The 14,754-nt window shown below is 35.4% G+C and overlaps 1 long non-coding RNA gene across 1 annotated transcript; it reads right to left on the bottom strand.

Moving 5' to 3' along the window:
* Nucleotides 1-5,800: 5,800 nt before the first annotated feature.
* Nucleotides 5,801-12,859, bottom strand: LOC150098648 (uncharacterized). The gene is made up of 2 exons (XR_016549492.1): nt 12,503-12,859; nt 5,801-8,740 (listed from the first exon to the last, which is right to left on the bottom strand). It is a non-coding gene; the product is annotated as an uncharacterized LOC150098648 (long non-coding RNA).
* Nucleotides 12,860-14,754: the final 1,895 nt, after the last annotated feature.

Here is a 14,754-nt window from a genome sequence, read left to right as displayed (position 1 = left end):
CTTTTTAAAAGAAAATAGGAGGCAAACAAGAAAACTTGACTAGTGAAGAAAAGTGGGTTGGATTGTTCTCACATTTCAAGAGCCAAAGATAAATTTGTGTAACCTCTCTCGTGCCATAAAATACATATTCTGCTCCAGTCAAAAGAATATTTTCAGTGATGAACAATGTATGGTCAGTAGAAAAAAGTAGAATATTGGAATCAACTTTAAAAGTTTGTTGTATTGTAAAATTAATACTGAACTCACCTGCACAGAGTTCTACGACAAAATAAAAAACAACACACAATTTTTAAAGAAGGTTCACTCAAGTGATAAATATGAGTGGTATACAACAGCTCTGAAGCAATAAAGAAGACAGTGGATAAAAATAAAACTCTATAAGGCATTAACAAGGCCGCATTTGGACTATTGTGCACAGATCTGGTCGCCAGGATTTCTTAGTGATGCGGAAGTGGTGGTGAAGATTCAGAGGTGGGTTACAACGATCGTTGCAGGTCGTGGGATGTTCCCTATGAGGATAGATTGATGATCTGTGGGCTCCAAAAACTAGCTGATAGACGTAGGAGAGGAGATATGATAGAGGTATTTAAATTGTTAAAGGTATTCTTAAAAATATCATGATACTGATGATATTTTTAAGACCAGTACAGGATGTGAGAGAACGAGGGGCCATCCATGGAGATTGTGTAAGAGTGTGGTTAACAAGGGTGTTAGGATTAGATTTTTTTTACTTGGAGGGTTGTGAATGGGTGGAATGCTTTGCCAGAGGTAGTTGTGAATGCTTCAACTGTGAATGAATTTAAGGAGAGGTATGACAGGTATTGTGTAAATAATGGTTAGTGTGTCAATGCCGGGTCCCCCGCGATGAGTCTTTTGACTCCATGGAGACACCGTTAAAATAATAATAAGAAGAATATTACGAACATTGTTTGAAATAATCATTCTTATCAACATTCATAGACTAAAAACTATATTTAAAGTTTAACAGTTTTATTCCAAACAAAATATATATATACATTTAAAACATACATAATTAATAAAATACTTTCAATTTTTTTTTTTTTTAAAGTTAACAGTAAACATGTTTTGTTTGCTTTTCTTGGAAGAACCGTGCTTAAATGTAAATTATTTTGATACCAATTAAACAATTTAAAATTAAAAGTCAATATTAATATATTTGTCATACCAGTTATTGTCTTGTATAGAAGCGTCCCAGTTTGGAAAAATCAAAATATGGTCACTAGCTTAAATAAATTGTATTTAGTAAAAAAAAAAATAAAAAAAAAAGTAATTCTAGTTATTTAAATTAAGGGGATATTAAATCCCACATTGTTTTAAAACCGAATAAGAAACTCAGAGATTGGAATCAGAGTTTCATGTCATAAAATACATATTCTGCATAAAATCCATATGTTATATCGCCGAAATGAAGCCTATTAGCTCTTTATATTTATATTTAAGTAATTATAGTATTTAGAAACAACTGGAATGAAAAAGTAAACATGATCCTGTTGGCTTTTTTGCTATCTGTTATCCATAGCTGGGGGTTGTATGGACACTAGGAATCTAAACTATTTGCCCATATAGCATAAGTGTTAGAACATTCTATGCAGTTACATAAGTCGTTCCTCTCGATGTAAAATTAGTGTGGTTTTCCTATAAATAGGGAGTTAACAAATAAATCGCCAGCCAACGGTCACATGGCGCTGAAAGCACCACACACTTAACCTCCAACCTTACATCAGATGAACCCTCCAACCAACAACAGAACGACACCTTCATCACTCCTAGTGGAAATGGGGCAAATTGGAAGTAAATTCGGAAGGATACTAACTCTCCACTTCCACCAGAGGAAACAGCACCTGAGTCACTTGGAACAGACACTTGGAACAGATTTCCTACCGCAGGAAAAAAAAAGTGCTCTCCTACTTCATTGCATGCAAATGTTATTTCGCTGTACAGATGTATATATGATTTATCTTGTAGAATATATAGATTGGTAAATATATAATAAGTGTGATATATAATTATATATGGTATGTAAATAGAATTAACTGTATATTTAAAAAAAAAAAAAAAAAAAAAAAAAAAGCTGAATTATACCTCAATTGATGTAATAGAGAAAATAATGTGTCTGTAACTAAAAGATGAGATTCCCTGTTTATAAGTAAATGAAGTTAAGGCATTTTAAGAGAACAGTAATGTAACAACTACATTATAACATGATGATATAATATGAAATGAAACTTCTATTGAAGTAATGGTATAACAAATGTATATATTGTATATAGAATTCATTATGATGTAAATAATTGCAAAAGTTTATAATAAAGTTGTTTAAAAAAAAAAAAAAAAAAAAAAAAAATGGCGCTGAAAGCACCGGTTCTCGTCTGATCACCGAAGTTAAGCAGCGCTGAGCTTGGTTAGTACTTGGTAGGGTGACCACCTGGGAATACCGAGTACTGTTGGCGATAATTTTTTTCCCTCGCATAAACTATAGTATTCATCTGTAACATGTTTCGCGATCTCTTTATATTATATAATTATATATATAAATATAAATTTTTATATTTCCATAAAAGTCTAAATGAGAGTTGTTAAAGTGCACTTTTAAGCTCGTGGAGCATCCTGAATTTCTGTAGCATATCTTCCCCAATCATTTTATAGTTGGCGTCCTTATGATTTCCTAAAATTTGTGAATTTGGTCACCTCTTTCAAAGCTTTCCATGCTTCTTTTTCAAAAGTTGCCATTTTTTCTTCAAACAATTTATCCTTCATAAGTTTCCTGATGTCCGGACAGATAAAAAAAAATACCTTATTTCAATGTTGCTGTAGATAATGGCGGAATTTGCACAGATGTATTTAAAATACTCTCCTTCTTTCGACAAAGCCTTGACAAATTGCTTCATCAATCCAAGCTTTATGTGAAGCGGAGTAAAAGGATTTTTTCCCGAGCAACCAAAGTTTTGTGTAACACATTTTTACTTCCAGGTTCTACTGTGACTCTTTCTGGCCATTTCTTCTTGATCCAATGTTGCTCTCAATCTCGGCTGTTCCACTCGCACAAAAGCACGGGTATTTGATGTATCCTCTTTGTTGTCCCAAAATCATAGCTATGACTAAGATCACTGCAAACTGTTCATCCATGTACTTAAGTTTGCTGAGAATGAAGGCTAAATTATCGTATTGTTCTTTCAAATACACGGAATGCGCTACTGGTACTGAAGCATACTTATTGTAATAATGAAGATCACAGCTTTGAAGCTTCTTTTTAAGGAATCGATAAACAACTTCAAATCGATGACTTCATATTTTATGTTGAATTTACTTATCAGTCCGGGAATATCGCCACAGGAAACTAAATCACCTTCTGAAAAGTAAGGAAGAAAACCTTTCTTCTTAGAAAATATGCTACCTTTCAGAAATATGACCTTAGTAGTCAACGACTAACGTTCACCTAAAGAATCACACAAGAAAATGTGTCTGTGACAACAGGAAAGTCATCCATTATCTCGGCGCATCAGATTCGAAGTAGCCATCTGCACTTTTATCTGCATTCCTTCCTCCGTCTCCTATTTTAAGAATGAGACGTTTCGTGGAAATTTCTTTATTTATCATAAAAAGGCACTTCAAAAAAGCACCTATACAACTAATTAGCTGTAAATAAATACCAATGCGCTGGATTTAAACCCGACGCACATTGGTATTTTTGGGTAAAATTGGTGGGCGATGGAATTTTTTTTACTATTTTTTCTGAACTCAGCACCTAAAAATCTATAAGAATCAATTAGTACTTCTCAGACAACTTTTCCATCGCAGGCCTGTGTTATTAGGTGATATTCTTTTCAGAATGTTTTTCGTTATGGCACCGATACACACGAGAAAAATAGCGACCAAGACATCGATGTTGGCCTATATCGTGTGGGATTTAGTTCAATGTATTGTGTGTTTGATGTATATTCGTTGCCGAGAGTAACCAGTTAGCGAGAACGGAGAAAATATTTATCGGAAATATTTTGTAAATGAATATAATGCGAGTCGCGAAAGAATGAAGTAACTGATAATAAGGATATAAGACAAGATTGTCAACGTGACGTGGGGAATGCAAAAGCAGAGAGAGATAGTGCAAAAAATATTGCTGAGAGTGTGAAGGCAGTGGTTGATTGAAAATTCTAGCCACACAAACAACTGAATTTCTTGTATAATAAAATTAGTTTAATCCTTTTTCCAAGTGTGAGCAAACAAAGTTTGCACCTAAAAGTATCTTCAGAACAGTTGCCCTGGTGGTACAACACCAGGGCAACTCGTTGCAAAGGTGGAGCAAGATACCAACTCTCCTGTCTCAGTATCTCCTATAATGCAAAACACATCTCCTTGCAGATATGTCTAATGTTATGCATTAAGGGAAGGGCCACTACCCAGACTAGTTTCGACCTTTACTGAAGTCTCTTCAGTGGGAGCCAGTCCCAAGTGGAGATACCAGGCAGAAGCATTAGCAGGTCATCTCTACCTATAGGAGTTGCCAAATGGTGTGCCACCCTTTTTTGGAAAAAGGATTAAACTAATTTTATTATACTCTAACTAAGTGAAAAATAAACTTTCAACATGAATTTCTTGTAGTTTCCAAAAATGCAGAATATATATGGGCTCACTAAAACTCCATAAGCAAGGAAGGCACTAGTTGTATACTCAAGTAGTGGTTGCAGCTTGCCAGACATGCATATTAGCAAGAGGCATACAACAGAGCACCCAACCTAGAATTGCCCATCCTTTGATCTTCTTTGGTTGAAAATCTCCCCCTTTTCCACTCAGTCAAATTCATTTGCTGTCTCTATCACCTCCCTAATGCCACCAAGCACTCTGAGCTCTTTTAATTTCCTCTCCTTAAAATTTAATTTTCTCCAGTCCCTCTTTCCGAACAGTGAAATCATCCTCCTAGAAGATTTTAATGTCCACAACACCAATTGGCTTTCTTCCTCCAGTTGTAGAGATCTAGCAGGCAAAGATGCTGAAACATTTGCCATCACCAATTTACACAAATTGTTCACACGCCAACCAGAATACCAGTATCCCAAGACGACTTCTGCAGTTAGATTGCCGGCTTTCTGTCTGAACACGCACTCTGTGTGATGATCCTTATCCTCTCAATTCAACTAATGCCAGGGTTACACAAGGTTCTGTTCTCTCACCAACCCTCTTCCTTCTATATATCAATGATCCAATTGACCTCCAACACAATAGTTTTTGCAGATGACAGCACATTGCACTTCTCCCTTTTATTTGACAAACCTCACTCTACACAAATTACCCCAATTACAGATAAACCACCACTTCCCACAACGCTGACCTCCAAGCCATTAAAGCCATGGTTAAAAATAATTTTCTTTCCCAGTTGCACCTTAAATAGTTTCAATGCTCAGTGACTTATGAACAATACTGTCACAAATTCTGGAATTTCACCATCTTGTCAATAAAGATAAGAGGCATGGAAAGTCATTGTTATTCAGATTTATGTTTGGTACACTTGATAAAAATGTATGTCACTTTAAAGCAGAGCAGAAAAACAGGTTTTTATTAATTACAAGGCCACTTTCATTTATACAATTCCATTTCCAATGATGTTTGCAAGCCTTATTTGCAAATTTCATTCAAGCTAACATTAACATTTCCTTCCTCACTTTGGTTAACAACATGTGGAAATAAGTGTTATTTTCATACTTAAAAATAACAGCATGATTTATGTGGGTGCACAAGCTTAATAAGGTGAGGTCTAGTGTATTGAAAAAGTACATCATTATCATCGAGAAACTTAACATTGCTTTTTTTATTTTTTTAATTACAGAAATAGAAACATTCATCTTTATGTTGACAAAAATACTTAATACGTGAAAAGAATAACCTAGTGACCATCACTTTTGGAGAGTAATGAATTATCACAAAAGCTGGTCTTCTCAACAAGGATTCCACAAGAATATGCTACATCTGAAAATTATTTATGTGAACCATCTGAAAAATTTTAAATGTATTATAAATTTTAAATCCTGCTAGTTATTGCGAAGAATTACCTACAACAAATTCTTTTCTCTACGTTCTTATATGATGCCTACACAAAAGCACTGGAGAATGAAGATAACTTAGAATGACCTCTAGCCTACAAAAGTATTTACAAAACATGGCATAAACATATGCATCCTCCACATTACTCACTGGCAAAATCATCAAAGTGAAACACTTCTGAATGGCCCGAACAGGTGAAGTCCAATGGGGTAAGGTTTACATATGGTTCCTATGTGAGATAATGTACACAAATGGTGTAAGGTCCAACAGTCATATTTTCATGCATCAATGCAATATTTTGTAATAGCTTCTTGGTATCTGCCCTGAATTGATGGTTTTCTCATGGCACATCTCAATGTGCAGTATTTCTCCATATTTTTTTTTCCTGGTAATATTTCTTATCATTGGACTTGATCCTTATGAATGCCAAAGATGTGGGGTGATCAATTTTCTCACACGGTCTTTTACAACTGAAGATGCAAGTTGAATATTTTCATGATGACAAGATAAGTTGTGTATTTTTCTAAACTCTATCATTCTCTGTCTAGCAATTACAGCTAAACACTGTCTAAAGTAACAATGTGTCTCATATATCATCATAATATATTCAAAAAAAGAATACCAGATGACTAAATGATTCTGTTCAAGTATATACAAATTATTCCATCTTATATGAAGTTACATTCTATGTAAAAATTTACATTCTTTATATGAAATAGTACATCTTTTCAGAACTTTCAATTTCTTTGGTACAGATGTTTCAACTGTAGAGGATTTTTTAAATAAGGGCTGTTCCATAATTGCTTAAGATGCCAGCTTAAAAAATTGAAACAATACAAATAAAGGATTTCACTACTCACAGTCTGGAGAACTCTGTAATTCTTGCTTATAAATAAAAATGATTTGCTACGTATTTCACATGTAAAGGACTTCTTAAATTTGCAAGTTTGTTAATATTTCAAATGTTATTTCCATAAATCAATAACACTTAGCATACTTTTAAATGACCATATCTCCTGAATAGAGAGCCTGGCTACATTAAACAAGTAGTACAGCATCTTGATGCTGGGATTTTTGAAGTTTTAAAAACTCAAACCAAGGAATGCAGTACACAAACAATACTGCATTCTCTTAGTCCTGAGCTCATTTAACTGTTCTGTGTAAAAAATTATAACATACTCTTAATGTGCGTGTATGCAGTAGTCATGTCAAATTATTTTGGCATATAACATTCATTTCCATGATTTCCTTCATGTAGATTAGTGCCTCCATGGCACTAATCTACATGAAGGAAGAACTAACAGAAACATTGCACCCTTCAAATGGAAAATACCTGAGTTCAATTCTTGTCATGACAAGAGTTATCTTTATATAATCTTTTTCAATTGAAGGTTAGCAAATCTCATACAGAACTTGCAAGGTTTTTTTTTCCCTCCTAGAAACTGAGATTTTTCATCCCACATACAATCGGCCAGAGAACATAAATTTTACTGTTGGTAAGCAGTGGATGGTGTAATGGTGTGTGTGTATACACAGAGGATTAAGAAGTGCAGATAGTGGTTGTACGAGTGGAGTGCCCTCCTGCAATGAGTCCTTGGTCTCCATGAAGGAGTCGCATAATAATTCTATAAGACAAGAGATCCTAATCCAATAGTATAAATGAGAAAAGCTGACAGAGGACTTTCCAATGGGAAGGGAGCCCCAGCTGAATCTAATACAAAATCATTTCTGTAACACTGTCAATCATTAGGAATATGGAAGAAAAACAGAAGCTTTGTGAATAAGAAAGCTAAAAGCCTCGTGGTGATGCCACCTTAATGCAATATCTTGTCATAAGTTCATACACTACTGAAACTGTCTTTCTTTCTTTCCAAATTAAAAAGGAGAAGTAGATAAAGCATCAAAAGATTAGGTAAATCAAATAGCCAAGACAGAGCATGTAGCTAAACATGATGCATTTTTGATTTCAGCAGAGTTCTGTGATATAATCTCTCCCAAGATATATTTTATATAATGTCCTTTATAGAACAGAGCTTCTGGAATTACTTCAAATGTTGTCTATCCTGTCTTTGCATCAACTTCTACAGACATTTTTTATTGATCAATATTGGCTGACATTCTTAATGGCAAGATACAGTTATGCTGCTAACTGCTAAATAGTGCAACTACACTACTTAGCACAATAGATATCAACATAACAGCCCTCAATGGAATGACTTATCACAGGAGGTATACATCATCACACACAAAACTCATCAAACTATATTTTAAACTCATTCAACATGTCTGCATTCACCACACTATTAGGCAATACATTCCATCACCAACTGCTCTCCAAGCAAAGAAACTGCTACTCACTCTCTTGATCACACACTCCTTATACAGTTTTCAGGGATGGCATCCTGTTCTACCTCTTCTTGGAAAACATTTAATTCTTGTTACTGGATGAGGCAGTTCTCTGCTGCTGATGCCACCACCCATGAAGCTATTTAAATTGTTAAAGATATGTTTACATGGCATAAATTGTATCAATGGAATATCCTGTGCTGCTAGTTTGATGTCTATTCAGGTCATATGGTCATTTAGGTCAGCTAAGTTTTCAAGCATTTTGAAGTCTTAAAATTTGAAATGCACCAAAGATTTGTCTGCATGCTGACATGCATTTTAATCTTCATGATGAAACCTGAAAAAGAAACCAAGAAGTTAATCACAATGATAAGTACAATAAATACTTTTAAAAAATGTATATTTTGAAATTAATAAAGAAATTTCTACTTTACTCATTACATATATATCTTAAAAATATTTTGTGCATTCCCTGCGAGTGTCAGATGTTACTAAAGTTCTGATAACTCCTGCACTGCCTTTCAAAATTACAATTCTTAAATGGTAATTTTAATCCTCAGTACTTTTTGCATATTTATAATCACTCAACTTATAATCTGTCTGAACATGTTCATTTGAGGGGGGGGGGGATTACAACAGCAAGTAGAAAACACACTTCCAATTCTGGAATAATAACAACAAATTAGTTTAACACAATTCAAAACTTCAAAGGATGCTTTGGAGCAAATTATCAAAATGCACTGCATTTAGCAAATCAAACTATCCAGAAAAACTTAGCATTTAATGAAGGCATAATGTACGAAATGATGATTTTGAACTCAAGCATAGGGCCATGCTTCACTCTGTAGGAATCCGAGACTGAAATCCTATGGAATAGGTTGGTTGGTTAATCCTTATTCCAGGAGTGTCTTATGTCTGTAGATGTGTGTGTTCATGGGGCCCATTTGCCTATTCCAAGGGATGAAAAACACAAGTTTCCAGGTAAAAAAAAAAAAAAATCTTCTTCTGTATGAGACTGGCTAACTCACCTATAGTTGAACAAGACCAAATAACGGTTCCTCACATCATGGACAGGAATCGAACCCAGGTCTTTCCAACCAAAGGTCTACAATGATTAAGCTATGGAGGCTCATTAGAAATGATATTTCCACATATTAATCTTAGTCCCGCTTTGTAGTGCTGATCTGTTTATCAATCTTGTAACCTATTGGGATTACAGATTCTCTACAGTAAATAACTCTATGCTTAGTCCTGGAAATCCTCTCAGTGTTGTTTATCTGCAATTATTCCTATGTTTCTGGATATGCAAGGTACATCTTAGAATCTAAAAACTTTCTGATGGGATTAAAAACACAGGATTAAGATACTGCAAGTAGACAAATAGCTGAATGCAATATCTTCACCATCAAAATAGTAATATAAACATAATGTGGATGAGGGATCCTATCCTCAGGAACTTACATTCCTGAGGATGGAAACATGAATAAACATTCATAATGGAAGGGATTAGGAGGAGTACTGGATGTGGCCATAGCATCAAAGACCTTAACAGTAACAAATCTAACACCATACTGCCTCCTTGGGAAAGTGATCATATAGTCTTGACCTGGGTAATTATCAGACAAGCACAATTTTCTGTTAAGAAAGGATATATGTGGAATTACAAAGCAGGTAATTATGACAAGTTGAGGAGTCAGTTTTCAGGAGTGCGACAGCATAAAAATTTGGAAGCAGTCAAGTGGTGTTTGAAGAAAGCTGGCTGTATCAAACTGCATATTCAGAGTCAGAAAGATAAATCAGATAGGAGTTAGATCAGTGGCGTAGCTAGGGGGCAGGGCGTGGTCTGCCCTGGGTAGCACTTTGAACCTTACCCTATATAGTATGTCGTTTTGACTTTTTGTAGTATTTTTGGTGTGTATTGAGAAGGGTGGCAAACCCACGAACCGCCCCGGGTGGCAAAAGTTCTAGCAATGCCACTGAGTTAGATGAATGAATAGCTTCATTTAGCAGGAGGTGCAGAAAAAGTTGTTGAGAGAGAGTATAAAGAAGGTGATTAGCATGCCCATAAACAGTACACACACAATTAGTGGCCTATGTTGTAAGGAAGATCAAAGCTAATTATCAAAAAAAGCTAGCTAGTTGATGAGGCCAAAAGGAATCATAGAGTTCTTTTGCTATGTAGCAAGCAAAAAGAGAAATGGTGATGAAAGGATAACTTTAAAAGGTGTTGATGACTATAAAAACTTTCAACATCAAGTGCTGATGATGATGACAAGGAAATAACAAGCAAATCAACAGTTGCATTACTGAGTGATCATTTTGCAAGGGTGTGTCATCTGGGTGGGTGGGTGGGTGGGTGATATTGCAATGCTGGATGTGACATTGACTGATGAGAGAATACAAGTTGATGAACTGGAGCAATTGCTTAGGATATTGCAGAACCTTAATACAAACGGAGACATGGGTTTAGATGACATGTTGGCCTGTGTATTATACCAATGTGCAAGGGAATTATCAGCTCTTCTGACCAAGCCATTCAAGTCTCAGTACTGGGGAAGTGCCTCCCCCCCCCCTTCTTTTTTTAATGTGACCACCACAAAATGTAAATCAACAATATGTTAATACATACCATAGCTGGGCTATGGTTTTTATGTTTTTACATTTTCTGGAACCCTGCTCTACAGACTAAATCTGGAACTTTTCAAAGTTGTTTGGACCTTCAGTAAGGGGAAGCAGTCTTGCACAACGTAATGTAACGTAATTCATCTCCCATCCAAACATTCATAATTATTTATGTTCATGGTCGGACATACATAATCCTCATAATCAGATATATCAAATCCTCAGCCAGTTGACTGGAGAGTGAATATTATCTACCCATCAAATGAGGCTGGATTCTGCATTTCTTGCAATGAAAATACGAAAACTACCATCACGATTTTCTTGTTAACTCTGATTCAACAAGACTTTACTGCGGTATATCAATGTCCATGGAGAAACAATTATTAGTGTTACCTGGACATCTCATAACATGATTCAAGCAGTACTAGATACAATTCTGGAACAAGCACAGGTGAATTTGCATGCCACGACTCATTTCTGTGTTCATAATTTGTATATGTTGTAGCCAATTCTTCTGCTTTCTTCTTAAATGATGCTCATGACATACTGAGCAAATATATAATATTTTTTAAATTCTAGTTTTTTTATATGTGTGAAGCCATTATTTAAAATCTTGTACTATGAATTGTCATGCCCTGGAGTTTGCAAACAACCATTTACAGGGCAATAATTAAAAAGCATTTCCAGCATCATTTGCAAGTACACTGCATTGAAGGGGCTGTGAATGAACTCCCATCACTGGGTGTTTGCAACTACTGGTATGTAAGCAAATATTTACCACTAATACAGTGATCCAGAGTGAATAATGACTGTGAATGCTATTTATTAGGTGGTGAAATCTTCTTGCAACAGTCAAAACAAGGGCTATAGTTACTTCGAATCATGCGAAACGTGGCATATCATGCAATTTCTTACCTTTCAATGATAACAGAGCAACTCATAAAAATTGGCGCTCTTTATTTGTTTTTGAATGAATCCATTTCCAAAATCGGACTCTTCCTGCCAACGGGCGGTTCGTTAACGTGGCAGTCTACGGGAGACCGGAGCGGGCGCATTTTTGCGTGAGCAGTACACCGGTGTTCGGCTGCCATTGTCAAAAGGGAACCTAAATTTTACAAAATATGCTACTGAACATTCCATTACTGACATGAGGACATATTCATTCTTATCACGATACAAATAACGCGCTATTTCACCTATTGTTTTTGATAAGGTCTCATTCTTTGTAGCTAGATTTTCCTACTTTATTTATTTAAACTGTTCTATCTAGGATTACACGAAAGCATTAGTGTATGAACAAAAAGTTAATGACATGCACTACAACAAAAAATTCTGGGCTAACTGAAACCAGCACGGCTTCCTCCAAAATTGACAGTAAAATCACGAAATGCCTGCTTTTTTTTTTTGATCAATTAAAAACCAGAACGAGTAAATAAAGAATTCAAGTATATTAAGCAAAGACATGTAATTTCCGTACTTAGGTGTTGACTGGCCATGAAATCCTATGGAAGTAGCGATGAAATATAAATTTGCCAAGTTTGGAATCTATCTTTTTTTTTATATATCTAACAAATCATTCAATACTTAGCAAATTCCCCCTCGGGGCCTCTTATTCTTGCCTAGTTATGTACACGTCGAAGTTTCCAGATGGTACAGCAAAAGCAAAATATATTAAAGGCAGTCAAGTGGTTGTTATACAATAATAGCTTAGGGAACCAGTTATATATATTTCTGACAGTCAAGTTGAAAATTTTTTATGAAAATTCCGCACATAATTACTAAAAAGCAAGCACAGCAAACATAGAACTGAAAGAAATTAATACAGAACATATGCTCACACACGACACGAAGGCCACCTCACTTTTAAAATTGTATTTTGTTGAGGATAAAGCCAAACTCTTGGGCTGCGGAAATATATATCTGTTTACTTTAAACGGAAAGCATAAATAAAGAAATAAAAAAATAAATATACTATTTGCTCTCCAGGCTTGCGATTAGTGACGTCATAACCCTGAATACAAGACCTTATACCAGATCAACAGAAGATTATTATTATTACTATTACTATTATTACGGGCGACTCCAGGGAATCCTTAGACTCATCGAGGGAGGCCCTAAACATCATGTCCACACAACTATACGACATTGTCACAGTATCTATCATACCTTGCCTTGAACTCACTCACCGTCATAGCACCCACAACAGACTCTGGCAGCTTATTCCACTCATTTACCACTCTAAAAGTAAAGAACCCAGCTCTAACACCCCTGCTAACCACACTCTTGCCCAGCTTCCATAGGTGTCCCCTAGTTCTCCCACCATCAGTCCTGATCTCAAAAATATCCCCTGAATTAATCCTATAGAAACCCTTCAGTAATTTGAATGTCTCAATCATATCATATCCCTTTTCCGCCTATCAACTAATTTCTGCAACCCACAAATCTTCAACCTGTTCTCATATGGTTCATTCCATAGACCTGCTATCATCTTAGTCACTAGTCTTTGGATCCTCTCCACCTCCTCCCTAAATAGATTAATAATAATAATAATAATAATATTATTATTATTATTATTATTATTATTATTATTATTTAGCACCTCCAGGGAGTCCAAAGGCTCATCGAGAGAATGTGTGTCAACAGCATCGAACGATTGAATCCCTTCCAACTACTAACCACGCTCAAACTTCCTTAACTTTTGGTGTGAGCCATTAGAAGCAGAGGATCTACCAATCGACCAACATTTGCTAACATCACCACACTCCTTGTGTTGCAGTAAAAATTTTGTATATTTTCATAAAGAACTTTGGACCCATTGCAGAAGGACATAATTTCTACAGACCACAATGTGCATCATATTTTATCTGAAAACATTTATAGCTGTGCACTCACTGCTCACGCTGGAAGTGTGTTTCAATTAATCAATAAAATCTGCCCCAAAACTTTTTTTTTTGCTTTCTTATATAGCAAGTAAAAATAATGACTTAAAATAGTGCTGATGGTAAGATGCAACAGAAATAAACAGAACAGTTGAGTTACTTAATGATCATTTTGCAAGTGTGTACTATCCAGATGGTGATATTACAGTGTTACAGTGCCAGATGCAACATTGATTGGTGAGAGAACATAGGAGGTTCATGAATTGGAAACACTTAAGGTACTTAATGCAAAACTTTAATGCAATCACTGTATTGGGTTCACATGGTATATCTCAGGCCGTGAATTACGAGTATGCACAAGGAACTATCACATCCTCTGATTAAGCTGTTTAATTTAAGCCTCAGTTTTAGGAAAGTTCTAGCAAAGTAGAAAGAGGACAAAATACAAGGGTGGTCTGAAAAGTTCTCGACCTGGACCATAGATGGCAACACTATCGGCAAGATTTTTTTTTTCTACCTTGATGCATCTATTACAAGCATCCTTGTGAAATTGCAAGTCATTCTATCAAGTATTTTCTGTATCCCTTGAAATGGATAAAATCGAATATCGTGCGGTTATAATATTCTTTGTAAAAGGAGGTTTAACGCTAAAAGAAATTCATTCGAAGTTCAAAAAAGTTTATGGACACTCTTCTCGTCATTTTCGACAATTAAGAAATGGGATTCCGAGTTTAAACGTGGCCGTACCGGCCTTGAAGATGATCCACATGAAGGACGTTCAAAAAGTATAACATCAGAAATCATTGATCAAGTGTCTGACTTGATCATGATTTCTGATCAAGTCAGATCA

Source organism: Typopeltis vanoorti, chromosome 15 (genome assembly GCF_054136105.1).
Source record: "Typopeltis vanoorti isolate ZY-2024b chromosome 15, IOZ_Tvanoo_1.0, whole genome shotgun sequence".
Classification (NCBI taxonomy): domain Eukaryota; kingdom Metazoa; phylum Arthropoda; class Arachnida; order Uropygi; family Thelyphonidae; genus Typopeltis; species Typopeltis vanoorti.
The sequence above is the reverse complement of the archived record's forward strand: the minus strand, read 5'-3'. Positions and strand labels throughout refer to the sequence as shown.